General features: G+C 46.7%; 1 long non-coding RNA gene across 1 annotated transcript; it reads right to left on the bottom strand.

Moving 5' to 3' along the window:
* Positions 1 to 4,178: 4,178 nt before the first annotated feature.
* On the bottom strand, positions 4,179 to 8,274 carry LOC149326340 (uncharacterized). The gene is made up of 3 exons (XR_016285954.1): positions 8,021 to 8,274; positions 7,029 to 7,209; positions 4,179 to 5,350 (listed from the first exon to the last, which is right to left on the bottom strand). It is a non-coding gene; the product is annotated as an uncharacterized LOC149326340 (long non-coding RNA).
* Between the last annotated feature and the right edge of the window lie 19,278 nt (positions 8,275 to 27,552).

Genomic DNA, 27,552 nt, shown 5'->3' with positions numbered 1-27,552 from the left:
AGAGCGCGCGGCGGCGGCGGCGGCGGCGGCGGCCCCGGTCGCGTATTTTGCGCGCCTGGACACGAATGCGCCGCGAGAGAGCAACTACTGAAAACGAGGAGGAAAGGACCTGCTTGGTTGATGCCGGCCGGCTGTTACCTGCAGCGGCCAGCACCCCCCGTGCTGCTTGTTGGCCGCGGGAGCTCCCCTTTCACACTCCCGCCTCCCCCTTTTCCCCGTGTTTCCATTCCCGCATAGGGTACGCCACGAGGAGCTTGGGACTTTTTATGCGAAGCATATTACTAGAGGTACACTACAGCCCTTCGCCGTGGTTACGCGCCGTGCACACCACGTGACACATGACGCCACGACAGAGGAAGATGAGGGTCTACCTCGCGCCGTCGCTGCGGTTGCACGCCGTGCAGACCACGTGGTACAGTGATGACACACCACGTGACATACCACGTGACACATGACGTCACGACAGATCGCCGTCACGCGCTGGGAGAGGGAGAACGATGCCATCGCCCATGGCATCGTTCTCCATGGCATCCCTTTGTACACAATTCACAAAATACAAAAAAGTATCAAGTTCGCGCCGCTCGCAAGCTAGTGCCTAAGCATTGTTGTACACATTTACAACACGCGTAAATTCACTGCATATTCTAGGCCGCGTGCACGTAGCGTCCTGTCGCTAATGGGCAGCGCGAGCGGCGCATTGCGCAAGTGGCCCGAATGGAGCGCACAGCTGCCGCCTTAAAGCAGAAACAGAGCCAGTTTTGAAACGTCGTGTTATCTTACAAGAACTTATCGGCTGGCGTTTACTTCTCAAATAAATGGAAATTATAATCGTAAGATTTTAATTGTATTTGGCTCGCGGTTGCAGCTTTGGGAAAAGGCGTAGCTTCGTGCAGAGCAAATGGCAAATTTGTCAGAATAGCTCACAACATGCCGTTCTATGAACTCTTCATTATCGCTTCATAGTTTGCACACACTTTTGACATGAACGCGGATATTAGCAGCGATTACGGCAATGGCAAAGCCCTTAGCGACGGCGAATGATCGAATAACTGTAGGCACTTTAACAACCTAGAACAAATGCTGACAATTACCACACTACGAATTGTTACACTGGACAAATTGCCTAATGCGCACAATCAGTTAGTGAAGCAGGCACGAAACGGAGCACCAGGTTCCTTGCATAGAATCCTGCAGTACTTGGAACATACAAGCTTATGGGCATCTATATATGTACAGATGACAGGAGTACAGCAAGCAGCCAAACGAATTCGGCTTGATTGGGCTTGTACCCTTACATAAATAGCTTTATATTCAATAGAGAGACTACAAAGGTACACTGACTTCAACGCATCCCTGCTGCATTTTGACCACATCGCCTAAACTTTCGAAGAGCTGACCGCTATTGAGCTTTAAATGTAGCGATTAATGCGCTAATACCTAAGTTTCGTGGCTTTGTATTTTTAATGCACACGCATTTCCCCTATCACTCATCCTCAAATAGCCACTGTATGCGTTTGCAATAGTAAATGTGTCTGTAAAGCTCCAGAGTTTCCTTATAATTCTGTATAATACCCGTACATGGCGAACACTTTCTTGTAGCGGCCCATGTTTGTGTGCCTACATCCGATGGGGACACTTTTAATAAAAGCGCGCATTCACAAGGCATGACTTGATCTCCTTAAAGCAAGCAAAAAATGCGTAGACGTGCGCCTAGCCAAACGCACCGAGAGAGGGCGCCACACGTTTCTTGCCGATGCTGAGGATGCATGATGAATAGAAAAATAGCCAGGGAAAACATTTGCCTGTTTAAAATGTAAAATACTTTACATCCATTAAAAGATTGGACATTTCGCTACCTAAAGCTCCTAGAGCAGGCCGATATATTGTGAGACGGGAAACAGCGCAGGATGGAGCGAGCTTTAATGGCACCCGCAAATATGGCGACCAACCCTTCGAAGAAGAAGATGAGCGAGGATGATGTACGTGGCTAGAATATCGAACAGCGCGCGATGAAAGCGCTCTGTGAGCCCATTGGTCTGAGGGTGATAAGCTGAAGAGGTTTTGTGCATGGTTCGGGAGGCGTGAAGAACTTCGGCAAGGATGCTGGAGAGGAGGTACTTGCCGCGGTCACTAATAAGGACACGAGGAGCTCCATGGCGCAGAAGGATGGCGTTCAGGAAGAAATGGGCGATCTCTGAAGCAGAGCCGGAAGGAACAGGGGCCGTTTCAGCGTATCTGGTCAAGTGGTCGATGGCAGTGACGATCCAACGGTTGCCCGTTAGTGTTAATGGTAAGGGACCGTAGAGGTCAATCCCAACGACTTCAAAAGGGGAGAAAGGACCAGGGGAGAGGCTGTAGAAGGCCCGCAGGGGCAGACGTGCTCCGTTTGCGATGTTGGCAAGAGTAGCAAGACGCAATATATTTTACAACAGCGGTTGAGAGGCCAGGCCAAAAGAAACGGCGCTTGATGCAGTCATAAGTTTTCTGAAAGCCTAAGTGGCCAGCCGTGGGGTCATCGTGAAAGGCCTGCAAAAGTTCTCGGCGAAGAGAACGGTGTACGACAGGCACCCATGAGCCACCGAAGGGGCTGTAATTGTGCCAAAGAAGGATGTTGTCGACTAGCTTGAAACAGTTAAGTTGGCGACGTAGGCGGGCATTCGGTGGCCGCGTAGCACCGCTCAGACGGTCGATAAGAGTCCGGCAGTAAGGGTCGGCCCCCCTCGCCGAGGCGCGGTCGCCAAGACTGGGAGCGGGCATCAAGCCAATGGGTGCGGCGGTCAAGGTTGAGATAGCCGTCGAAGGGGTAGTTTAGCAGTTTGAGGATGCGGAGGACACGCACGGAAGTTGGGTTTGGGCGAGGGGACAACGAGAGAGCGCATCGGCGTCCTGGTGTTTCTTTCCCGATTTATAGGGGACGGTAAAGTCATATTCCTGGAGACGGAGAATCCAGCGGCCGAGGCGCCCAGACAAGTTTTTCTGCGAGGACAACCAGCACAGGTGATGAGGCATTTAATCCCTCAGGGTCACAGCTCGCTTGTAACTGTTATGCGTGACGAGATATTGATTTTTTATTCTTCATCGCCATTCAGTTACGCGCCGCCGCGCCGCCGGCTGTCGCGAGATGGCGCGACCGGTTTTCCGAGGCGCATGGGACGGAATCCTGGGGATGTCCGCGGCGAGGACAGCAAGCTGCCGGCTGAGCGCTGTAGTTAATCCACGCTCCCGACTTTCCGGATGGTCTTTTTTGTACAGCAGTGGAGCACGATTTGCCTTTGCAGGCTCTCCTGTCTGGTCTTTCCGCTGCACCAGCGTAGGTCCGAAATAGGCAAGACATACCTTTGGGCATGGGTGTAAGGTATAATAAATAATGATGAACATCCTACTTTCTCTGATTGTGGATGTTCAAGATCTAGCATAACATTACTTACGGATCACATTGGGACGAGTGTTAATTCTGCACTGTGAGATGCGTTCTGCGACGGCTACGGGCGCCAGATCTGCGCTTCAGAGGTTGGCGCAGACAGCACGCGGCGTAAAACTTTGTGAGAGCTTACTTTAGTTGCGAGCATATCGAGGTGACAGATTGCATTATTGTTGATTCCGAGCGAAGCGAGAGCAGCGAGCGTGCATCGCGTCACCTAGCTGCCGCTGTCGCTTGCATCCAACAAATAGCGGTGATCACCGCGAGCAGTCTATGGGCTCTTTCTATGGGCTGGTGGGTTTGTTGTTCACAGGGAAGCCGGTGTGTCCAAATGTTCAGGCCAATCTGCGCGTTCAGGTAGCGTGTGGGCGTTTCGACAATTATATGTCCACCAGAGCAGGGTTGCTCAAAGAAATGCACACCAGTCATAGCAGTGCGATTAACATAAGGAGGGAGAAAGATTTCTTGCGAAGTGCAACTTTTGCCTGACATTTTTTCTGTAAGGCCTGCACTGGTGTAAAATATTTTCGTTAGCGGGATGGTTGCTTGCCTGCAAAATAGAAAGTTGCGTGGAACAATAATAGAAATTTTGAGCACGCACATTGAACGCTGATGCGTTTGCGGTTGAAATGCACTCCATATATTCCTGTGAAAAGCGTATAACTGAAATAAGGGAGTAATTACTCATTGGCATCCACCCAAGCGCAGCCATACGGCTACATTACATTACAATTACATTCAAGAGGCGGGTGACATGTGTAAGCACTCCCTCCCTGGCGTTGGCAGAAAAAGAGATTGTTTATCGGCGCAACCGTATGCCTTGGAGAAGGCAGGGCGTAGTTAGACCTGTTGCGGATGACGAGGCACCTGCGTGTGCTCAGTGATACATATTTATGTCGTACAAGTGTCCGGTAAAGATAGTTGAAGTCTAGCGGGTGTCCTGTGTGTGTGTGTCTTGGTGTTGTGTGTGTTTCTTACTGCTAAGAATATGATTCCTTCACTATCAGAGTTAGGCGTCTAGTTGCCATTAGAGATTTGTAGCAGTTACATGCATTGGAGGGGTTTCTTTCCCTGTGTGCTTTCAAAAGCGCATGAATTTTCGCACGATGCAGCCAAATTTTGTCGAGCCACAGCAGCAAAAGTAATCATGTTTTTTACATTCCAGAAACTGATATGGCTACTACGAACAACTGGCTAAAAGTCTCTAACTGCAACCAGTTGCAAACCTGTGTTAGTTAAAAAGTTAATTATCAGAAATTAGTTAACCAGCTTACTAAATACACCTCACCTGCTTTCTGGTGTCTGCTAACACTGGTAATATTATGCAGCAAAAGCCATATTTTTGAAAACTACTTATTCTTCCCTGAAACACCTGGTGCATATAAATACTGCTCACTTTCCTGTACAACACAGAAACGAAATAATTTCTTCTGTAACATGAAGGTTCCATGAGCCACATAACAAACCCGTGGAAAAAAACTGCATGCATACACACACATCTCTCCAAAACAGCTAAAAAATCCCACACAGTGAAACAATGCTTACACTGTCTTAAGACCAACATTAAAGGCTGCAAACACTAGCGAATTAAAAGTCAAACAGATGCCAAACATATGCTAAATGTCCCCATGGATGTAGATATTAAGCTATGAGCTGATTTTAATAAAAATGCATCAGCACAGAAATGTTTAAGCGACTTTGTTGGTGCACTATCCTGACACTTGTCCTCAATATCAGGCAGCCTGCTTGTTGTTAATTATCATCATCAGCCTGACTATGCCCACTGCAGGGCAAAGGCCTCTCCCATGCCTCTCCAATTAACCCTGTCGTTACTTGTCTGCATCACCAGCGGAAGAGGTAGCGTCCTAGTGATGAGACGTGTGCACGAACAGGTAGCCTCCTCCATGGCAGAATGCAGCAGCAAGAGAACTGCACAAGAAAACATTCAAAGTATACAGTTATAGTAACTTCTAATAGAATCAAACACGGAGAAGCAACAATCAGTTAAATGTGCACTAAAATGCAGCACTCTGAGTGAGTTTGATAAGGCTGCTGAGTAATAGCATAAGCAGCAGTCACAAGACTAGAACTAAATGTAATGCGTCCTTGAACAAGAAAAAGCTATAACATGCTGTTGTGTTCAATTCTGCCCCCACATTCGAAGACTGAATGATATTCACAGGAACTGACATTAACGTGTTACACCTAATTAGGCTACCACAAAGAGATATTTAGCCATTCCAGTCATATGAAGATAACATGCAGGCCATCAAATATGAAAATTATTTTGTGTTTCTGATTTCTCTGCACAAAAATTCAGGCAGCTTTTGTTTTCAAAAGTGATGGGACAAAGACATCGCAATATAATGCACATGTTGCTGTAGATAATGTATCATTTGGAGCTATACCAGGTGTTAGGGGAAAATGTATGAACAAAGAGTACAAAGGTGAGCAAGTTCGTCAGGGCAAGAGTGGCACACTCTAAAGCAAATGAATCAAAATATTAAGGCACACACTGCGTCAGATACAATACTTGTAAGTAAAGCTTCATAGAACTACAAGCGATAAAAGCCTCAGAAATGTGCCCCTAAGGGAGCAGCTGGACTGGTAGCTTTTTATTTGTCCCTCAGCACATCCCTCCAGTGCTGAGGCCTGCTCTTATCTGTTTAAGTTAAGAATACAAGGGAAACAAGCAAACAAGTGTTCCAAAGAAGATAAAAATGTGCACTTAGGTTGTTCTTTAGGAAATTACCTGTCACTAATTGCAGCAATAAATACCTCTAGAAAGTAAATTAAGTTATTTACACAGCTTATTACAAACCTTGATGGCACGGGAGAAAGGCAACATCAAATGCATTGGTTCAAGTAAAGCCAGTGGTCTTGTTAAGGTCACAGCAATATTTGTTGACTTAGGCTCAGCTAGTGTAATGCAATCAGTAACTGAACGTCGGCATGAATAAAAATAAGAATGCACCAATACTCAATTCCAAATGCATTTCAATTGTACAGTGCAGTCAGTTGTGACAAAGGGAGTGTGAAAGAAAACCTCAGCAATGCTCATGACATCGAATAAGCACCTTTATTCTGTACAGCTAAAATATTAGCTTTACAGGGTTTCATGTAATGCAAGGATAACCTGGTAAGGTATCAATTATTGATGCTAGCAACACCTATGCTTCTAAAGCAGAGTGCTCCACTTGAACGCCAATATTCAATTATGAATTGCCCTTTAGTCCATGGCTATCACATCACTGGTTCACTTCAAACATGCCATACATTGTAAGAGGTAGGTACTGCTGAAGTAAACCTATAAAAGTTATTTGCTGCTTTTAGACTGCTGTATAAAGGTCATGAAGCAGATAATTGTTTTAATTTGGTCTATACTGTGGTCAAGATTTCCAAGCACGAGAGGCATGAGGGAAAAAACTATAAAAAGCATTTCACACTATAACACAATGCACTTGACTAGGGGAGTGCTTTCATGATGCCCGCAATATCTTTTCCCTTTCTCTTGGTCCTCTTTTAAAAGAAAAAAAAACAAAAGAGAGAGGGAGCCTGGATCAGAAGATTTTTGGCAGGCTAAAAAAGACAAGGAAAATATACCCACTTGTCTACTTATCCTTTTACAAGTGGCACATGCTTGATATCCAGTGTCAATGGCTGATAGGCTGAACCAGCAGGTCTTGATGTCATTTGCCTCTGGTTGAGGTAAAATTGGCTCGATGACAGATGAAAGCTGGTGCAAAAGTAGCGTGATGATACCAGTGGAGCAGCTGTGCAGGGCTTGACTGCGGGTGCATTTGAAGAAAGGCTGCATTAGAGCCATGCTTTCATAAACATCATCACAGAAGCCACATCCCATTACAACCTCGAGCTGTTCAGTCCAATGTGTTCATGAGTGGAGGCTAATGATTAATTACCTATGCCTCCAATAGTTAGCAAACAAATGGTTTACAAAGCTTGTCATACTTTTCTTTAAGCTATTATTCGCGAATCACGTTATACTTTTATCGCTTCAGACTGAAAATGGGGGAATGACATAAATGTAGTGAACGTAAAAAAAAATAAAATGACAACAAACCTTCCATTGTGCGATTACCTCAGCTGCACTGCAATGGAATGGTTCTGCTATTTTTAATCGTCGTTTCGTTGACCAGAACTATCAATAAACACAGCAATTGATGTGACTGCGACGTAGAACGGGCACTGCTCCTTATCCAGTAAACACTCAGGCAGCAGAATCAAAAGACGCACGCCGCTACAAGCACTTTTCGTTCTTATGGTCTCCTTTTCACGCGCTGCTCCTGTTCAGTCGGAATAACGAATCAAGCAGCACCCCATAGTTCTCGGCGTGCAACCAAATTCTATCACATAACTCCTGCGCCGAGGAGCTGACGCAAAGAGCGTGAGGCGGCGGGTTAAAAGTTGCATAGTTGGCAAGCGAGCGTGTCAGAACACCTTCTCTCTGCAAACGATCGCGTGGTGCCCGCATTTTGCACCTCACTGCGAACAAGACGCGAAGACCAACCCAAATGCATTCGCAGCCCTCAATCATACCCCCGACACATCGCAGAAGTCACTTTCCAGTTCTGTACTTACATTTGTCAACGTTCGCGGCAAGCCGTTTCTTCTATCGGGCATCGGGCGCCAGCCGCTCTCGGCGTGGTTGCGTGCAGTACGTCAGAGCAGTTTTTGAGCACTGCGTGCGCGTAAGAACGTCTTCCGCAGCACTAGAGCCATCTGTCACCTTCCGAGTTCAGTCACACTACCACAACACTAACGAGGCCGCACATTTAACACAAACAAACTGAAGAAACGCACCCACAACTTCACAACCGTCGCACCCCGTCAACAAAGAGTCGTTTCAGCGTCGTAAAAAAGATAGTGTAGCACGCGGCCAACATGAAGACTCGCAATCCGCCGCCAGCGAACGGAAAGATGGCGCTAAAGTCGCCTAACTTGACACGCGTTAAAAAAAGAATTGATAAAGCCCTTTTTGCCACAAACTTGTTGCATTAAACGACAAAATATTTTGTTTCAATTACAAAGTCAGCAAATTGGAATGACTGAGGTGAAAAAATGCGACTACTCACAACGATCTGTTTCTGGCGGCGCTGCGGACGAAAGCTTGGAAATCCGGGCAGCATGCCGGGCAGCTACAGGCGACTCATCTGGGGCCAGGAAAACCGCAGCCGCTGCACGGCTGCACTGTCTGCCTAGTTCTAAGGCTATAACTTAGCTCCCCGTAACTGCGTCGCAGTATAAGGAATGATGATGATGTTGCCAAACGCTACTGGTTTCGGTTTTGATTTTCGCATATTGTGTGGCTTAGCGTACTCTACACAGCTTGGCTCACGCGATTTAGTGTACGTGTGTGTACCTAGGGAACACGAGCGTTCGCACGCCGCTCTAGCGTGACGCGAGAAACTTTCAAGGCCGCGCTGCACCATCGCCTCTGTTTTGTGTGTGTTTATATCACGTCATTGGACACCTTGCACGCTCTTTGCTCGAGCGAGCCCCGCCGACAGTCGCGCTACCGTAGTCTTTTTGTGTGCTTCCTTGATTGATTTTTGCCTCTGCCTTACGCGGTCCTCGGCTCGGCCTCACGTCCGCTGATGTCAGTAAGAAAAGGCGAAGAATGAACACGTGCTTTCGCGCGTCTACTCCGTATGACTACGTTAAAACCCAACACTTTATTCCAGGATTCCTTAGTCATTGCATTACGGGAAGATAGAAAATACAGCTATCACCACGTTTTCCCTCGCCACAGCTTCGTACCGTGTTTGCGTTGAAGGAGATGCAAGTGAAGATGCGGAAGAGGCACTGCGCCTGTGCTTTAGCGGTGCTCAAAGTGGGGCTGCTCTCACCCTAGCTTTTTCCATACTGGAAGCTCCTCTGTGGCTCAGTACTAGTGAAAAATGTAACAAGTCAAGAATGAGGGCTTATAGTGCTCCAATTGCAGTGCACCTTCCTCATGCAAAGCCCTTGTTACCGCAGTTGAGTACAGCGGGCCGCTGTTACCTGTTTTGTTTCTCTATACTTCTCTTTATAGTATCGGCCGCCGAACATGAATAAAAATTAATATTGCCTTGCCTGAAATTTCGCATGTACAGTCGCTGAGGAACGAAGCAACTTGAGTTCTCGAAGCTGTAAGCCTGCACACGTTACACAGAATTTACTCAGAGCGCGAAGCGGTGCGGCCCTTTTCGCGCGGGGTTTTCAGTCCCGTGCGATCAGCGATTGCTGGTCGCTCGAGGAGGAGGGTAGTGCGAGGGTTTAAATTGGGCGCTCCCACGTGGAGTGGCATAAAGTGTACCGGACACTTTTGCATGGCGGGCAGTGTGCAGGGAAAGTGTGCTTGCGGTGGAGGTTCAGGAAACTGGTGATATAATTTGGGCGCCTTTTGAGCTAGCGAGAACGTGTCATTCAATGAGTGTGGAAACACATCGGTGCAATGCTAAGCTTGAATTTTTTTGTAGCTCGCAACAATAATCCCTCTGAAATCTCAGAGCGAAACGCTCTTAACCCAACAAACACAAAACCTCCTCAAAATCTCCCAAAAATGACCCATCGGGACAACTGGAATCTCCCCAGGAGGTGCTCATTTTTCCCGAACACATCTAAAAAACGTCCCCACAACTAGCAATGTCCAAAAAGTTGTGCGTCCCATGGAAAGCCCCAAAAGGTTAATGCTCGATTTCTCGGCTCTGGTTCAATAAAATTATTCCTCCTTTTTCATGCAGCCTGCAGGCACTCAAGCGCACATATGTGCCAAATTTCAGGAGCATACTTACGTTACAGGTGGTGTAATCCACCTTTCCACTCGTCTGAATGTGTGCTGGCTCGGCCGTTCTGCACTTATCCGTTTACGTGAAATGTCCAGGCATTTTGCACAAAAAGGAAATATGAACTCAAAAAGTCACCCGATTTGGCTCATATAAGAGCAAATAGCAGCGCCATACAGAAGTAATTTCAGTTTACTAGGTGTGCTCTTAGCACGAATTGCATCCTGTCGTCCATGCCGGCGACCGCACCATACACCACCACAATCAAAATGCATTCATGTTTCAGTCAAAGAAAAACAATACAGACCGAATTGAAAGTCCGTGCCGAAAAACTTACGTTCAACGGCGCAAATCTGAATGAATACAAACAGCAGACGCAAACGTATGCACCATTTAATACACAGTGTACATAACACTACGGTGCCATGCATATGATGGCCACTTTTTTCTCCAGTCCTGAGAAATCTGCAATATGAAGCAAGTAAAACAGAATACAGGCTGAAAGTTGATGCACCTTAAACGAGCATTCTAAGGGTCTCAAAAGCAGATATGCACATGCAAAAGCAAACGTATGTAAAGAGCAACTTCGGTGACAAAAGAAAAGACGAGATGGGCGTACGCTGCAGACACGCAGTTTCAGGTCACGGATTTTCTTCAAGTTGAAACCCCCCTCACGCTTAGAGACTCGGAGCAAGCTTCAGCGACGTGTTATTAAAACAGAAAAAAAATATTAGTTCTACTAGGCGAAAATAAAAAAAAATGCGAAAAGGGCCTGCAGTATGCTTAAATAAATAAATTAAATAAATAATTAAAATAAACCAACATACCTTGACGACGTTGCCTACGGAAACCCAGGGATGAAATACAAGGCTGCAACAGCTGAAACCATAAATTAAACGCAGGCTTCTGTCCTGCGCCTTCTCACAGCACAGCGAGGGCTCAAACTACGCGTTACACCCTCGTAACGATCCTGGGAGTTTTATTTTCTTGTGACTAAGTGGGGAGATAAGACTGCTTGGAGCCAGGCGGGAAGGTGAACGTGCTCAGGTACATGCGGTGGCGCGCTGCATCCATGGTGCGGCAGACCGCGCATGCGGCACAGTCCAGCGTGGGAGTCGAGATCAAGGCACGATTAATCTAGTGGGAGAGAGTCAATATAACCACGCGAACACTGCACAAACTATACCGCTGCGGCAGGATGGCTGCGCGGTGGCGAAGTTGGTAGAGCAGGCTAATCCATGCATGGGCACTCGCAGAAAGAGAGTGGCGGGTCTCGGAAGGTCCTTCCCGCCTCAGACCGTAGTAGACGGCCACGCTGCCACCACCAACGTGCTGCAGTCGTCGGAGGCGCTGAGGAATGCAGGGTGCGTGCGAGGAGTCACCTATTGCCACGAACTCCGCTGCCACGAACGCCGCCTCGAACAGCGGCATCAGTAGGGCCGTGGAGCTGCGCAAAGGACTTGCGATGCGCAGCCGCGGCATCAGTTCCAAAAGGAATGGTGTGGGCACGCCGAGGTGCGCGGGAAAACTTCCGTGAATCCGTAGCTACGAAGTCCACGACAGCCCAGTTGACGCAGTGACGAGAGCAAGAACTGCCGCGCGCTGGGGCTTGTGCTCGAACGTCTGGGGCAGCGCGAATAAGCCTGCGCAAAATGGCGTCCGTCCAGCGAGGAAGCCGGGCGAGCGACGGGAGGCCATTACCGCACTTCTGCTAGACAGCGGCGCAGCGAGGAGTGCCGATAGTCGGAGACGCCTGGAGGGACCACCACACAATTTTGAAGTTGGGCGCAAGCTGGGAAAACGCTAGAAGACGGGAAAGATGTTGACCGCCGCTGCCGGCGGCGCGATGAAAATGCAGACCGCCGCCGCCTGCCTGCAGCATGAAGCCGACGGCCCACGTGCGAGAAACGCATGCACCGAGAGAGATGCGGGGTTAACCGCTTCCTTCGGCTGTTCGAATGAAACTGCCGTTTCATCTCTCAAAACGACGAGTGCAAGAGCAAAACCTTCTCTCCCCGCAGCTTGTGGTGCGAAGGAGAGAGAAAAGAGAGCGCGAGCAGTCGATTTTTATTTCTTGTTGAAAATCATTGGTCCCAAAACGTTATGCCCAGTTACATTTCTTGGACGAAAATGCATTAACTCGCTTTTGTTGCTGCTTAACACTCCAGAAAAAACGTTTCTAGACCTTTAGTGGGAGCACTGCCTTTTTGCTTGTGTTTCTATGTCGTGCCTCTATGGTCTGGAAACGTTTGATAAACGTTGTACTGGGACAGGGACATTCCATCCTTTTTTGGAGTTTCTGAGGAGGTTTTGTGTTTGTTGGGAACGCTAGTGTGTTTTAGCACCGTCGTACGGTACATCACTGTTCAACTGCACGTTAAAATATGACCTATCAAGAATTACAACAATAGCAACACCAACGAGTTGGCAGAGTTGGCAGAGTTGTTGGCAGAGTTGTTGTACAGCTCTGCTGAAATTCTTTGTTAGTTCTGAACTGTTAAATCAGTTTAATGACTGCTTGAGTACAGAATTTAAGGCCGAATACGCAGCAGAAAGCATTGCTTTCGTGTAGAATGAGCCATCAGCGAAACTGATTCGCTGTAACGAAGTCATCATTGCGCTTATGTAACACAATATGTCAATAACTCCAATTTTTTCTTTAAGTTCTTTTAATTTCCTTGAAGTGCGAGGCTATAATACTTGAGTATTCTATGAATTCATTCACTTTGTACCAAAATTATTTCGTTTGCTGGTAACTTTTTTCGTACACTTCATACAATCAAAAATTGTCACTAAATGTCTTCAATTCAAGGCACGTTTCTGAATTTCGGGATAAATGTTCTGTTATGAACTTTGCCCTTTTCCCCGCACTCGAAAATGCGAAAGCAGTAAAGCTAGTATTGAGAAAATTGAACTGAAATTTCTAAAAAACCACAGCGTGCTCGGCTATGGGAATGTGATTGCAAATTTTTGTTTCGTCTTCAAGGTTAGTTAAGTTGCCGCTTTGAAGTTGTCGGCTACAGTACTTGATTATTTTAGGCTTTTATTTGTTTATTCGCATCACCAAAATGCTTTCTCGGTTCGTAGAATGTTTCTATTGACAGCAGTATACATGTATAAGCAGTAAGAAAATTGTATGAACTTTCTATCAACAAATGTTGATAAAATATGCCCTAAGAAAATGTGACTGCAAATGTTTGTTTCACGTTCAAGGTTGCTTTAGTTGCATTGACATGTTAGGCTAGAGTACTTAATTAATTTAGGCATTTATTCTCATTATAAAACGTTCTGTCGGTGTCTAGTATGTTTCTACTGACAGCAGTACATACAAAGCAGTAAGGAAATTGTATGAACTTCCTATCAACGAATGTTAATAGAATATGCTCGGCTAAGGGAATGTGAGTGTAATGTTTGTTTCGTGTTCAAGGTTGTTTTAATAGCTTTGAAGTGTTCGCCTACAGTACATGATTTGAGGCATCTATTCGCATGACCAAAAATGTTTTGTCACTTTCTAGAGTATTTCTGCTCACAGCAGTCCGTAATGTACATAAAGTATTAAAATGGAATATATCTTCTGTTTTAAAACGTTTTCCCATATCCTGATTACATTCCAAACGCATTTGCTGCGAATAATGTTGGTCGCTTTTCGATATAGTGAAATTGTTGACTAGCTGCAACAGATTCCACCATGCAATCAGGTAAGATGTCGTCACGATTATGCGAATAAGATAGTGTTAATCACCTCGAACACCATGCAGTTTGTTCATTTACTTCTCTCAACGTGTCAAACTGCACCCAGATTTTCTAGTAACTTTCTATTGACAGGAGTAAATACAAAGAAGTAACAGTCTACCAACTTTGTATTGACAAAGGTGCATAGAATGTAAAAATTATTTTCTAGTAACTTTCTATTGACAGGAGTACATACAAAGAAGTAACTTCTACCAACGTTGTATGAACAATTGTTGATAGAATGTAAAAGTTACTACAAGGTTACTAGAGTCAATAGAATGTTAATACAAATTCTAAAGAAAGTTGATATCCATTTTTGTAAGGGAAACAAGTGGATACTTGAAGCGTAATAGCAGTCAGATCAAAGATCATGGCTTCAGGGCCTCTAATCAGATTGGCCGCTTTGGGCTTCCTCGGGATCATGCGCTGGCGGTGCCCGATCACCCCTAGCATGTCCTGGGAAACCGCAATCGACCGTTGAAGAAACCCCGTGGGCCTTGGCGCATCTTGCTGGCAGCTCCTTGGCGCGCCTTGCTGGCAGCTTCAACACGTAGACCTGTTTTTAGCACCCACTTTATACACAAACCTGCAGCACACCTTGAGGCAGTTGCGCTTCGTCTCATCATTCCAAACTCTTCCCAGAGCTGCTTTCTGAGCTAAGAAGTAATCACATTGAGTGTGGAGTGAAATTATGGGTTCCATGTTTGGCAGCAATACACATAGGCTTTTTGCTACGCTGGGCTGTGTTCAGGCTTCTAGCTATCGCGTCCTGCAGCATTCATATCTCGGTCTCTTCCCCCTTACAATAATAACTTTCGAGCTTCAGTTGACGCCTTGTTGAGCTCGTGTTGAATCAACTGGAAACCAACACGAACTCAATGTATGTTGAGCCTACTCAACACCTGCTACACGGAATTTTTGTTGAGCATAGTCAAGAGATTTACTGTTGAGCAATTTCTGTTGAATTTAGGTTGAACCTTCTCAAGGCAGCCGTTTCTAAGCCTATCTAAATGAAATTATTTCGACATGCATCGTGTAAACAGAACCTGATCACATTACACATATTAATAACGCATGCAGCACCCGTTAAAGCTCTCATAAACCGCTCAAAGTCCTTTTCTCGCATAGAAAAAAGTGCAATATGCTCATTCAGGCATACCTACTTTGGAGGGTTCGTATGTGCTCTCATAAAAAGGGCGCTTAATTAATGCTTTATTTAAGTTGTTTATGAATGAATCAAGGTCGTCAAATAATAGACCGTTGCATATGAACTTGATTAGTTCTACTACACATAAAATAAATAAATATTAATAGTAATAACTGACATAACTTTGCTGCTCGGCAGGCCACAACCTGCGCAGGTTCGGACACCACTGAGTGGGACTATATAAGGGCGAAACCGAGGTTGCACTTAAGATCGTAAGCTGAACTCTTAGTTCATTCTATAGCCTCGTGTGCAGTGCTGTACCATGCTCTTTATCTGATGGATGTGTAGGGCTAGAGTATATAATTATATACATACGAGAGGGTAGCCAAAAGAAACCGGACTAAATTTTTTGGTCGGCCAAGCTTCTGTGGTACCGCGTTTTGCCACTAGGAGCGCATAGAACGAACATTCCAGAGTCAGTAAACCGAGTGCTGTCCTTGAAGGAGGTCAGACTAGTTTAGGCAGTTTTAGAGTCACGACTGTTCTGTGTGAATGTCGTTTTTGCAATGGCTGATTTTCGTGAACAGCGTGCACCGGTGAAATTCTGATTTTTGCTCGAAAAAAGTTGAACGGAATCTCTTGAAATATTAAGAAAGACGTACAAGGACGATGCTATGGGGACAACTCAAGTGTTCCTGAATCGAATCCTGAATCAAAGCAACAATCATGCCAATGGAAAACTTCAAATTCACCTCGCCTCAAGAAAGCTCGTCAGGTGAAGCCAAACCTCAAAACAATGCTGATTTGTTTTTTCGACGTGAGAGGAGTCGTCCATTTAGAATTTAGAATTTGTTCCGCAGGGTCAGACAGTTAGCCAGGCTTTCTGCTTGGATGTTTTGAAAAGATTGGGCAACAGTGTGCGGTGGAAGCGGCCAGATTTGTGGCGGTCGGGTGACTGGTTTTTCCATCATGGCAATGCCCCGGCTCACACAGCCTTGTCTCTACGACAATTTGGGACCAAAAATGGCATAACCCCTATTCCTCAACCCTCATACTCTCCCGACCTTGCCCCATGCTACTTTCTTTCCTAGAATGAAAAAATAGATGAATGGAAAGCGTTTCGCTGATGTTGCTTAGGTGAAGAAAAAAACGACGGAGGCACTGTCAAGCATCACAAAAGGTGAATTTAAACAATGTTTTGAGAAATGGAATGAAAGATTCGACAAGCGTATTATTGTAAGTGGGGAATACTTTGAAGGAGATTGAAGGTCTGTGCTTAAAATGTTAACAAATAAGTTCAAACAAAAATAAGTCCGTTTTTTTCGTACCCTTCGTACGTGTTTGTGCGTATACGTGGAACACTATGTCACAGGGGATGACGGCTTCACGTTAACGAGAAATTGCAGCAATAAATATCAATATACCGCAGAAAAGGGCATTGGTAGTCGGTCCATCTTGCGCAATACGAATGTATTCCCAGGATTTTTCTGCTTTTTTACCCCAGCCAATATTCAGAATGGCGTGTTGATTCACTCCCGTAATTCCAACATGAATTCAACATGAACGCAAAGTAGAAATTTCATTGAGAATGCTCAACTCTAGCACAGTGGACACGTTTCCAATGAGTTTCAACTCGGCCTCAATAATTCACCAACACTAGCCCATCCTGGTCACAACAAAAATTCAACATGGTGTGTTGAGTCTGCTCATGAGAACTTGAACACTGTCTCAAGAAGCATTTTTGTAAGGGCCAGCCGTCGCCAAGAAGGAGACAGATTGTTATCTGTGCGTGTGTATGTCTAACTGGCGAAAATGGCATTTGCTCTCGACCTTGTGAAAGTAAAATAGCGACGATGCAGAGCGGGGCACGTGAGCACGGCATTGAGCCGAGCGTTCCAGTTTGTGCAGAACGTCAACACGATGATCAAGGTGGCACTTGAGAGGCAAAGAGGTAGTTTTTACATCCCTTCTAATTCACAAATTGTTCACAAGGACGGTGAGTAGTTGGCGCACCGTGGCTTGCGCCTAAAGGAGACAACAAAAAAACTTACTGTGACGCATTTTCAGTGAAACTGCACGATGCATTGTTCAGAAAGTAGAACAGCCTATCTTTGTCAGGCACGGTTTGTTTTCCGATTGTATATGACAAATTCAAATGACTAACCTTAAATGCGCTGTCCTCATACGATCACGAATCAAACTCTTGATATTTTTACAATTACAAAATTCTATAATGGTTAACATCGCAATTCCCATACTCGAATTATCAAAAAATTCCATTTGCAAACTTCTCATCTTTGATAGAAAATCTGTGATGAAACATTTACGTGTACCTCTCTACGCTGCTCAGGTGGAGGCATATTAATGCGCACTTGATCTACCACACAGCCACTCGATTATTTATCAGAACACACATCCGTGTCACATTGCCTCCGACAAAACTCTTTGCATAGATGTTTTCGTCCCGTCACTTCTGTTGGTTCTCAGCTGTACGAGTCCTCTCAGAGCTGCGTGTAAAGTAGTTTCGTCAGCTGGAATTCTGCCAATGCTTGTCTAATCCCGACCGACGAGTATGGTTGTATGATGTAATCGGCTACACTTAAAGTCATAACAGATTTTCTGAAAAGAAGCGGATCCCGCGATTTCTCTCAGGGCTTTATCAATGCAGACTTCTGAGCTAGTTGATGTAGATTCATGATAGTGGTAGATAACCGCGAGAACTGGAAAAAGCACGTAATAAAATATTCATAGTACGATCATGAAACCTGATGAGGGAGAGGGGAGAAAGTAGGTGCATTAACCCTCGATAATTGCTTTGATGCTGTTTTTCATTTACTTCAGGCGTCATAGAGGTGACATAATTTTCTTTAGTGAAGGAGGGCAATGGTGGATGGGTTATCTAGACGGGTAGAGTAGGGGAGATGGGCCGAGTGTGTCAGCCTTCAAGCTAGGGAGGTGAGATGGACAGGCGGCTGGTGCATCTGGAGGGCAAAAGGCTTTCGATCTCAGTGTTTGTATTCCATTTCCCCGTGGCTTTTTCATTCCCTTTTGAGTGCACTTCTCGAAGATAGTGGTACCACGGAGTGGGGTAAGTATTGGCATTGGTGGTAGATAGCGCTGATGGACGGTGACGGGGAGCAAGCGTGTGGCAGACAGGTTGATGGCTATTGTCGCACTGAAATGAAGACAACTCGCGCACTCTGCTATCTTCCTCTTTCTTTCTTTCTTCCTTTCTTTCTCTCTTCCTTTCTTTGTTTCTTTCTTCCTGTCTTTCTTTCTTTCTTTCTTTCCTTCTTCCTTTCTTTCTTTCTTTATTTCTTTCTTCCTTTCTTCCTTTCTTTCTTTCTTTTTCTTTCTTCCTTTCTCTCTTTCTTTCTTTCTTTCCTTCTTTCTTTCTTTCCTTCTTTTTTCTTTCTTTCTTTCTTTCATTCTTACTTCCTTTCTTTCTTCCTTTCTTTCTTTCGTTCTTTCTTTCGTCCAGTTAGAAGAGCTTTGCTGCGAAAGCAGTATCAGAGTCACAATGCGTATATGCTAGTGTCTGTTCGTATGTCGATCTGTAGCATCAGACAATGAAGCCTCCTCCCTCCAGAAGCGCTGCTCATCAGCCCCGACCCCGTCACACCGCTTCAAGTAAGCGGAAGCCCACCCTCAATACCCTTTCCTCACCACGCCCTACGAGCTGCGCGTTCAATACGCCCCAACCACCTCCCACTCACCCAAATGTATCTTCCAGAATCGCTTCCCACAAACAATCAACATACTTCTACCTTTCACAAGGCTGCCACACACTAGAAGACAACGGATCAGCGGAACAAAAAAGTGCCAGCTAAATAGCATTCATGAACACAGTGGGAAAGACACCTGTATTTCAGGAGCGCCACCCACTGCAATCCCGGCACCACCCGGCTGCGCATATACCCACTGGCGCAATCGCCCCTGCCCCTCATACCTCACCTCCTGTTTCCTTAAGCGCCACCCCACTTCAGCCTACCTTCACTCCCCGCAAAAAATTATGTTGCGTATGTGAAGCCTCGGTAAGAATAAAGGTATCTACGTAACCATGGAGGGAAAGTGCAACCAATATGCAGCTTTTCAACATCAGGGGTTATTCTCGTATTGTCATTTTTTGAACACTTGTTAAGACTGATCATTCTTTTGTTCTATGATGTGTTTGAAGAGACCTGTCGGCAGCACTGCTAGGAATTGAATGTTGTTGGGTACTTGTAAAAACATCACTTTGGTTGAGCTGCTTCTGGTGATGTAACTAAAATGCTGACTTGTACACTTTTTGAATATCAATTTCTCACCTTAAGTAAATTCAGTCACACAGCTACCTAAATAGCTGAGCACAGCATCGTTACTTAACTCAAAACACATATTCCTTAAAAACAACCAAAAATTTTGCGTCAATTTGCGCTGCTATGTAAAGGGGAATATTATAACATCAGTAGCTGCTTTAAGGAGCGAATAGGGGGCAGAAGGAGTCATACAGGGCAGCACCTGACCTGTTTCACGACAGGAATTTTAAAATATTCTTATCCGTCATGTAGCATCACCTGTGCGGTTCTTGAAAAATGCTCAGAAAGGTAGACGCCGTAGATTCGGGCCACAGCCAACAGCAGCAGCCGCACCAGCAGCAGCAGCAGCCGCAGCAGCAGCAGCAGCCGCGGCGGCAGCAGCCCCAGCACCCGCAGCACCAGCAGCCGCAGCAGCCTCAGCAGCAGCCGCATCACAGCAGCCGGAGCAGCAGCAGCCGCAGCAGGAGCTCCCGCAGCAGTAGTAGCCACATCAGCAGCAGCCACAGCAGCAGCAGCCGCAGCAGCAGCACCCGCAGCATCAGCAGCCGGAGCCGCCGCAACAGCAGCTGCATCAACAGCAGCCGGAGCAGCCGGAGCAGCAGCAGCCGCAGCAGCCGCAGCGTCAGCAGCAGTGGCCACATCAGCAGCAGCAGCCAGTGCGCACTCTGGCCAGTCCCGTCCCCGCTGAAGTTGCGCGGCGGCGTTGTCCGCAACAGGGACAGAAGCCAGCCCAGCGACCCACCGACCAGGGGAGGGTGCGGGCACCCGATGGCCGCCGTGGATGGCGCCCCTGCTGCAACACGAGGCGGACGGGGACGAACTGCGGCTGTGAAGTGAAGCTGTAAGTTTTCGAATTCAAAAGATTCTGTTTGAATAAAAATATGAGATACGTCGGAGCAATTTGTGCAGGTAACTCTATCGCAAGGAGGACGTTATGGACGGGATATAGTCAATAATTAGACGGTTTATTATCAAAAATGGGAGAATGAACTGTTTATTTAGATTTCGTTAGAAAAGCATATTTTTGTAAATTTAAGGCCGTCAACATCGAATGTGAACCTACTTTGAATTACATTAATTTTCAATGTTTATCGAAATATCGAACGACAAAATACGCATTTCAAAGCTCCTAAGGTAGCTTCGCTGCATTCAGTATTTATAAAATGGCATCGCTGTGCGCGGTATTACCACCGAAATGCAGCTACCTTCTCAATGCAGCTACATCATCAAATACAGAAATTTAGTTTCTATTTGACGGATAAGTATTGCGAGCAACACCATTTCTATGAATACGTAATGAAGGACAGCCAAATCAATCAGGTTTCAAATGCATATTTTTGGTGGTCGATATTTGAAACTACGTTACCAATTAAGAAAATTTATAAAGAGGGCTCAACTTGACCTTTGAAGGGAATAAAAAAGAAGTTGATCAGGAATTGTAATTAACCATGCAATTGTGCGTCCATGTCAGTGACCAATGTTAATCTTGCTCCACTGTCAACCAGTACTCACAGCACGGATGTACGAGTCGCAAAAATGAAAATCTCTGAAGTGTGACAAAATCACCCTGTTTTTTTCTCTCCACTCAGGGATCTCTTAAACCACATTGACTGCTCACTCAACATGCTTGGCGATATGCTTCGTACTGCAAGCAGATTTGATCACCCACCAGCCCTACTACAACTTGAAAGGGAGCAAAGGGATGGCAGATTACAGAAACCGTGAAGGCCAAGATCATTGAAAATTTTAGGTACGCTTTTCAAATTTTGAGAGGTTCCATTGGCGTAGTGCAACATCACATTTTTTTTATTCTTAAATCGGACTGGTACCCCGGGTCCTCTCTCTTATATTCTAAATTTCTTCACCGTGCTAACCGCAACTGCAACGAGCACCGACACAGGGAAACCCCGTATCTTGAGGCTTTGGACTCGAGGAAGCGCGCTCGATTTAACTCCGTGGGATGAGACTTGGACGCAGGCCTGGGATTGAATGTGAAGCACCTGCGCGCTTAAATCGCTCTGCCATGAATTTCATGTAGGGAATGAAGAAAACTTAAGGTGTGGCATTGAGTGAGATGCTGCTTTAATTATTCTTGGGGGAGGGAATATTGAAAAAAGACGCACTTGTCAATGCGTTCTCCAGTTAATGATTACAAACCCTCACCGGGCTGCTGTGTTCTCTGGCGGTGGCTGCGTCCTTTCAGTGCCAGCACTGGTGGCCGACGGGGACGGCCGCTGGTGGGAGCGGAAGGGCTCGTGCAGGAAAACGTCGTAGGATCGGTCCCCGCAGTCAGCACATGCACCTCCCCTCAGTTCTTGTTTCAAGCGCGCGAACTCCGCGCAGCATATCAGCAGCTCCCGAACGCACCGAACCATGGCGGAGGTACCTGCAGAGCCACGGGCCAAGGTTTGTTTAATCCCGAGGTGACCTCCCCGCTTCTGCGAGGTTAAGGAAGCCTGCGCAGGTTTGCTGTCAGTGGGATTCCTGTTTGTAGAGATTTTTACCCCAGCTGAGACGTATTAGAGAAGGTGCACACGTGACTACCGGACGTCTCATGTGAACGCGCAGTGGCCTGCCTGGCCGCACCCCTTCCACTGTGCGTGCGCAGCTTGAATCCGATTAAACCGATATTGATGCACGCTGTGGTACGTCTGCGCAAGGGTAAAAAATATTGGAGCCCGGATATCGGTCTACTGTGCCACGGTTCCCTTTGAAATGTTTTCAATGTGCAAAGATACGCTCAGCTCAAGTTTCTTGATCTCCTGTTAATGATTCGTTTTAGCGTGAGCCTAAATTGCTATAACAGTCTGGCCTTGATATGAAAGAATACGAATATCGAGGGGACATGCTGAGGGCTGAGGACACGCTAGCTTTAATGCTGGCTCTTTGGCTGCTGTCGCAAAAGATTCACGCTCGCAACTGTGCTCTGCTGCGCCCCTTAAATATTTAGGTTATAACGTGGCTATTCGCAGCCATTTTACCTCTTGTACACGAAAATTTCACCTCGTGCCCCAGCCTCAGCTGTGCGTATACAGCAGAAGTACAGTAAAGTGCGAGCGCCATACCACACCACAAAGACCCGGAGCGAATTGCTTCTTTGGTCTGAATGCTTGGTTAAAGCTTGGGAGCGAATAAAACCGCGAGGGCAAAGCTGATCGCCATTATTGAGTATTGGCCACGTGGCAGTTTTTCACTTTCGATAGAAGAGCCACGTGTCCGAATTAGGTTTTAGCACATAATATGAAAATAGCAAAAGGCCACAGAATCTATATGCTGAACACTGAGTTATGTGCGTAAAATGAAATGCACCCCTCAATATTCAGTCGCATATTCGTAACAATCATCTATGCACAGAAGTTCTGCGCGAGAAATGCTGCGGCAATCTCGTTATGTTCACGCGTAGAGAGTATAAATTATTGACCTAAATAGCTGTGCCACTAGCATCATGAAAGTGCCAACGTCAGTTGTGCATTCGCGCAACATTCCGGTTTTCCTTCGTTATGATGAAACTCGTGTTGCATTGCTCTAATACGCATGAGAAGATCCATTCTGATATCGATCAGAAAGCTTTAGATAATTGTTCACCGCTCATGTGAGTATGTTCAATATTTAATAGAGAATTATGCATTTGAGGCAGCCATGAAGGAAGCTTAAAGGATTTTTTGAGAATTCCAGGCTATTCAAGAATTCGAATCTATCATGCTGCTAGATAAAGCATGCAGAGTATTTTTACACTAGCGTTTAAAATAGTGAAATAATGGTCGAATAAAACCGGGACGATGTTTAGGTTTCTCCTCACTACGTCGGAGGAGTGCAAGGAAACTCGGAAGTGACGTCGTTGTTGCCGAAATTTCAGTTGTATGCTGTTTACACCGGCATGCTGCTGTCCGTCGTCAGATGGCGGAAAACAATGCAATGCGAGCTTCACGTTCGATGGCGTTGGTTTTCTTCCATGGAATAGCCGTTTCTTCGCTGGAAACGTAGTGCCATCTTACGTGACGCCATTATTGGGGCCTCTGCCCGTAAGTGGGCACTTCAGAGAAGCCTGAATGCCGACGATGACTTTATTCCGCGATTACGCCATCATTTCAAATACTAGAGCAAAACTATTTCGCAGGCTTTACCTGCACGTTTCGCGCACTCTGCATCCTCAAACTCAACGAGTTCTAAAACCGCTTCAGTTGCCCTTTAAGCCGAGTAAATAAGAAGCCTGGCCGCCAGCAGTGCAACAGCTCGGGACAACTGTGTTATTCGGCGTTTATGCACCATCGCTCTGCTATGACCTGTCCTACCCGTTTTCAGCAGGAATATGGAATGTTTGAAATGTCCATGATCATTTTGAGTGTTATTATACTACTTTCAATTGTATATTCAGTGCCATCAGGGCTAGCCGTTGCCGGTGGCAGCGGGGCAGTGGAGTAGGAGTCACCCGTGAAGTCGTCGTGGTAGGTGTCACCGCAGTCATCATATGCAACTCGGGTAAGTTTATATGCAACTCGGGTAAGTCGGGTTGCTCAGCTGAGCATCTGGCACAACTGGCGCAGCCTAAAACTGCGCGGAGCACCGTCCACACGCCAGGGGCTCTGGATCTACCGGATGGCATGGCACAGGTTCTCTCGTTGGGGCTGAAGTTTGCTGCGGAATCAAAGCCGTCGGCGCCACAACTGCTGCGATTGGTACGCCGAGTGTCGCAGCGTGCTAAGCAGTTGGAACATGACCGCTGCATTTCAGAAGCAGTCGACGTACTGCAGTGCTCAAAGTCTGGGTCTTCCAAGCTGCTTTTCAAACTCATTGAAGCCTTAATCAAGGAACAGGGCTTGTCTGTGCTTCCTGCTGACAAAGGAGGTGTATTTGCCGTTCTTTCCCTTAAACTCTACGAGTCTACGGCTGACGAAGCCTTATCCTCTGTTTTTGACTGCCGTGACGTAACAGATATGTCTAAAGTAAAAGCCAAAGCAAGGAAGCTATGTAGCAAGTTAAACCTTAGCAAGCTGGTTAAAGAAATGAGGGACTCGCGAAAAGAGTGGTAAAACTGGAAACTCCGCTCAGAGCAATGATTCCTGAAACTGGGACATCGCAAAAAGCTGTACCCATGTTAGTACAAGACAAGCTCCACCTTTTTAGGATTGACGACCCTTTTGGTGATTAGAATTCTCAAGAAATTTTACGCTTTGTCCGAATTCAATCTGAGGAGGGTGTGTTAATTTTCAGTACACATTTAGGATCTTTATCACTTTGGTGAACCATAAGATTGTGTGCTGTATTGAGGAGTATGCTTTGATGAATTCGAGTGTGTGCCGTTCACGAACTCCGCGCGTCTGACAGTGAGCAGTTTTTCGGACATTATTCATTTACTTGCAGTATACTTTTTCAAAAGAGGAATGAGAAACCCCAGCTCCAGAATTAAGCGATTTCCATCTGGTCTTGCATAGCCCTGATTATACGTGACTGGTTTTTATCTAAACGTGACATAGCTGTTGTCAGTTACCTTGATAGCTTGGACGTATTGAAAATCTTTAGATTTGTTGATGATTTTTCAATTCTTGCTAAGGTGACACACTCTCACTAGTCAGAGGCTAATAGCATTTTCACCATCATGGAAAAGTGTTTTAATCAGCTTGTTTTAACGAATAATTGCCCATAAAACACTCCAACCGATTTTTAGACTTTAACTCCACCTGTCAAGCTATAGCGTTTGCTGGGCCTACCAGCCTCGAAGCAACAAACCTGTGCTGGCGTTTCACTGCGCACACTGTAAACTGGTTAAAAGAGCCATCGTTGATCTGTGTTTTCAACGTGCTCTGCGAAAATCATGTATGCACATGATGAGTGAAACTTTTCAACAGCAGTCAAACGGTTTACTAATGCTGGATACCCCGATCATGTTCAATATTCTGTTGCGGAAAAGTTGGTCAAGATACTCAAACCGCAAAAATAATGGCATCCACACCAAATTCCTTGTGACCGGAAGCGAATTGTTGTAATTCTGTATCTACACAAGATTGCTCACCACCTATAAAAACTTGGTCAACGCGCGTGTACGCATATTGTAACGTACTTGCTGACGAAGGGGGGCTTTATTAGCAGGCACGAAAGGGAAGGCCAGGCAAGCTGGGGCAACAACAGCGACAGACTCCACACGGCGCGAGCCCTACTTCGTCGTCGTCGCCCTACTTCGTATGCGCCACCTGGCAATACTAGGTGGCATTATTCCCCCCTTATGAAGAAAAAAAAAGAGCGCTGTCGCAGTCGACGTAAGGGTGAAACAAAAAAAAACAAAAAAAAAACAAGCAAACTGCCGCAACTGAAGCGCGCGAAAACATCAGCACGGTGCGTCACCGTGTATAGTACGGCTTAAGCCGCACAACGTGCACAGTGTCAGAGTCGGGCTGTCGGCGTCGCGGTTGCGCAGCACCGTCCGGAACCACTTCATAGTTAACCTCACTCACACGCCGTACCACTCTGTAAGGGCCAAAATAGCGGGAGAGCAGTTTCTCACACAAGCCTTGGCGACGAACAGGAGTCCACACCCAGACTTGGTCACCGGGTTTGTAGTCAACCTGTCGGTGGCGAAGGTTGTAACGGCGCGCATCCGAGCTCTGCTGTTGCCCGATGTGCACGCGGGCCAGCTGAAGGGCTTCTTCAGCACGTTGGGCAAACTGTAGGGCGTCTGGGGCGAGTTGGTCATCCTCTGGGCACGGAAGCATGGCATCAAGCATGCTCTGGACTTCGCGTGCGTACACAAGGCGAAACGGGGAGAAGCGCGTAGTTTCCTGCAGGGCGGTGTTGTAGGCAAAGGTGACATACGGCAGGACCACATCCCAAGTTTTGTGTTGAACATCTACGTACATGGACAACATGTCCGCAAGGGTCCTGTTTAATCGTTCGGTCAAGCCATTGCTCTGCGGATGGTAGGCCGTGGTCTTGCGGTGTGTTGTGCAGCTCAGCCGAAAGATTTGGTCGATTAGTTGCGCTGTAAACGCCGTCCCTCTGTCTGTAATCACGTGCGAAGGAGCGCCATGTCGCAGGACGATGTTGTGCATGAAAAACTCTGCGACTTCTGAAGCTGTTCCACGAGGGATCGCCTTGGTCTCGGCGTAGCGAGTCAAATAGTCGGTAGCAACTATGATCCACTTATTGCCGCCCTGCGACAAGGGGAAAGGGCCGAGGAGGTCCATGCCGATCTGGTCGAACGGAGCGCGAGGGGCAGTAACGGGCTTGAGAAAACCCGCCGGCTTAAGTGGTGGCGTTTTCCGGCGCTGGCATTCTCGGCAGCTTTTAACGTATCGTTTGACATCAGCAGAAAGTCCAGGCCAGTAATACATGTTCCACACTCTGGCGAGCGTACGTGAAAAGCCCAAGTGGCCAGACGTGGGCTCATCGTGGCAGGCGAAAAGAACGTCAGATCGGAGGTCGGCTGGAATGACGAGAAGGTAAGGTCTATCGTTGCCTCTCGAGTTCTTCTTGTACAAGAGACCTTGCCGCAAACAGAACGGGCCAAGACGTCGAGAGAAGTGGCGAGGTATAACCGTATCACTACCTTCAAGGGCGTCAATGAGAGGGCGAAGGTCCGAGTCCGCCCTCTGCCGAGTCAGTGGGTCGGAGGCGGTGAGAGTACAAGGAAGCCGCTGTCGTCATCGGGCGCTGCGTCGGCAGGATCAACTGGTGCACGCGACAGTGTGTCGGCGTCTTCGTGTCTGCGGCCGGACTTGTAAACAATAGTAATGTCAAATTCCTGGAGCCGTAAGCTCCAGCGTGCCAGGCGTCCAGATGAGTCTCGCAAATTTGCCAGCCAGCATAGGCAGTGGTGATCGGTGACCACTTTGAATGGGTGGCCGTAAAGATAAGGGCGAAACTTCATGGTGGCCCACACGACTGCAAGACATTCTTTTTCAGACGTGGAGTAATTGCTCTCGGCGCGGGAGAGAGTACGGCTAGCATAGGCGATAACCCTCTCAAGGCCGTCTTGGTGTTGAACAAGGACCGCGCCAAGACCGATGTTACTGGCGTCGGTGTGGACCTCGGTATCGGCATCTTCGTCGAAGTGCGCAGGAACGGGAGGTGTTTGAAGGCGCTGGCGGAGCGTAGAGAAAGCAGTCTGTTGCTCAGTGGTCCAGACAAAGGAGGTTATATTCCTGGTGAGGCGCGTCAACGGCTCAGCAATCGTGG

This window comes from Amblyomma mixtum, chromosome 10 (assembly GCF_055824585.1).
Source record: "Amblyomma mixtum isolate Tamu chromosome 10, ASM5582458v1, whole genome shotgun sequence".
Lineage (NCBI taxonomy): Eukaryota > Metazoa > Arthropoda > Arachnida > Ixodida > Ixodidae > Amblyomma > Amblyomma mixtum.
The sequence above is the reverse complement of the archived record's forward strand: the minus strand, read 5'-3'. Positions and strand labels throughout refer to the sequence as shown.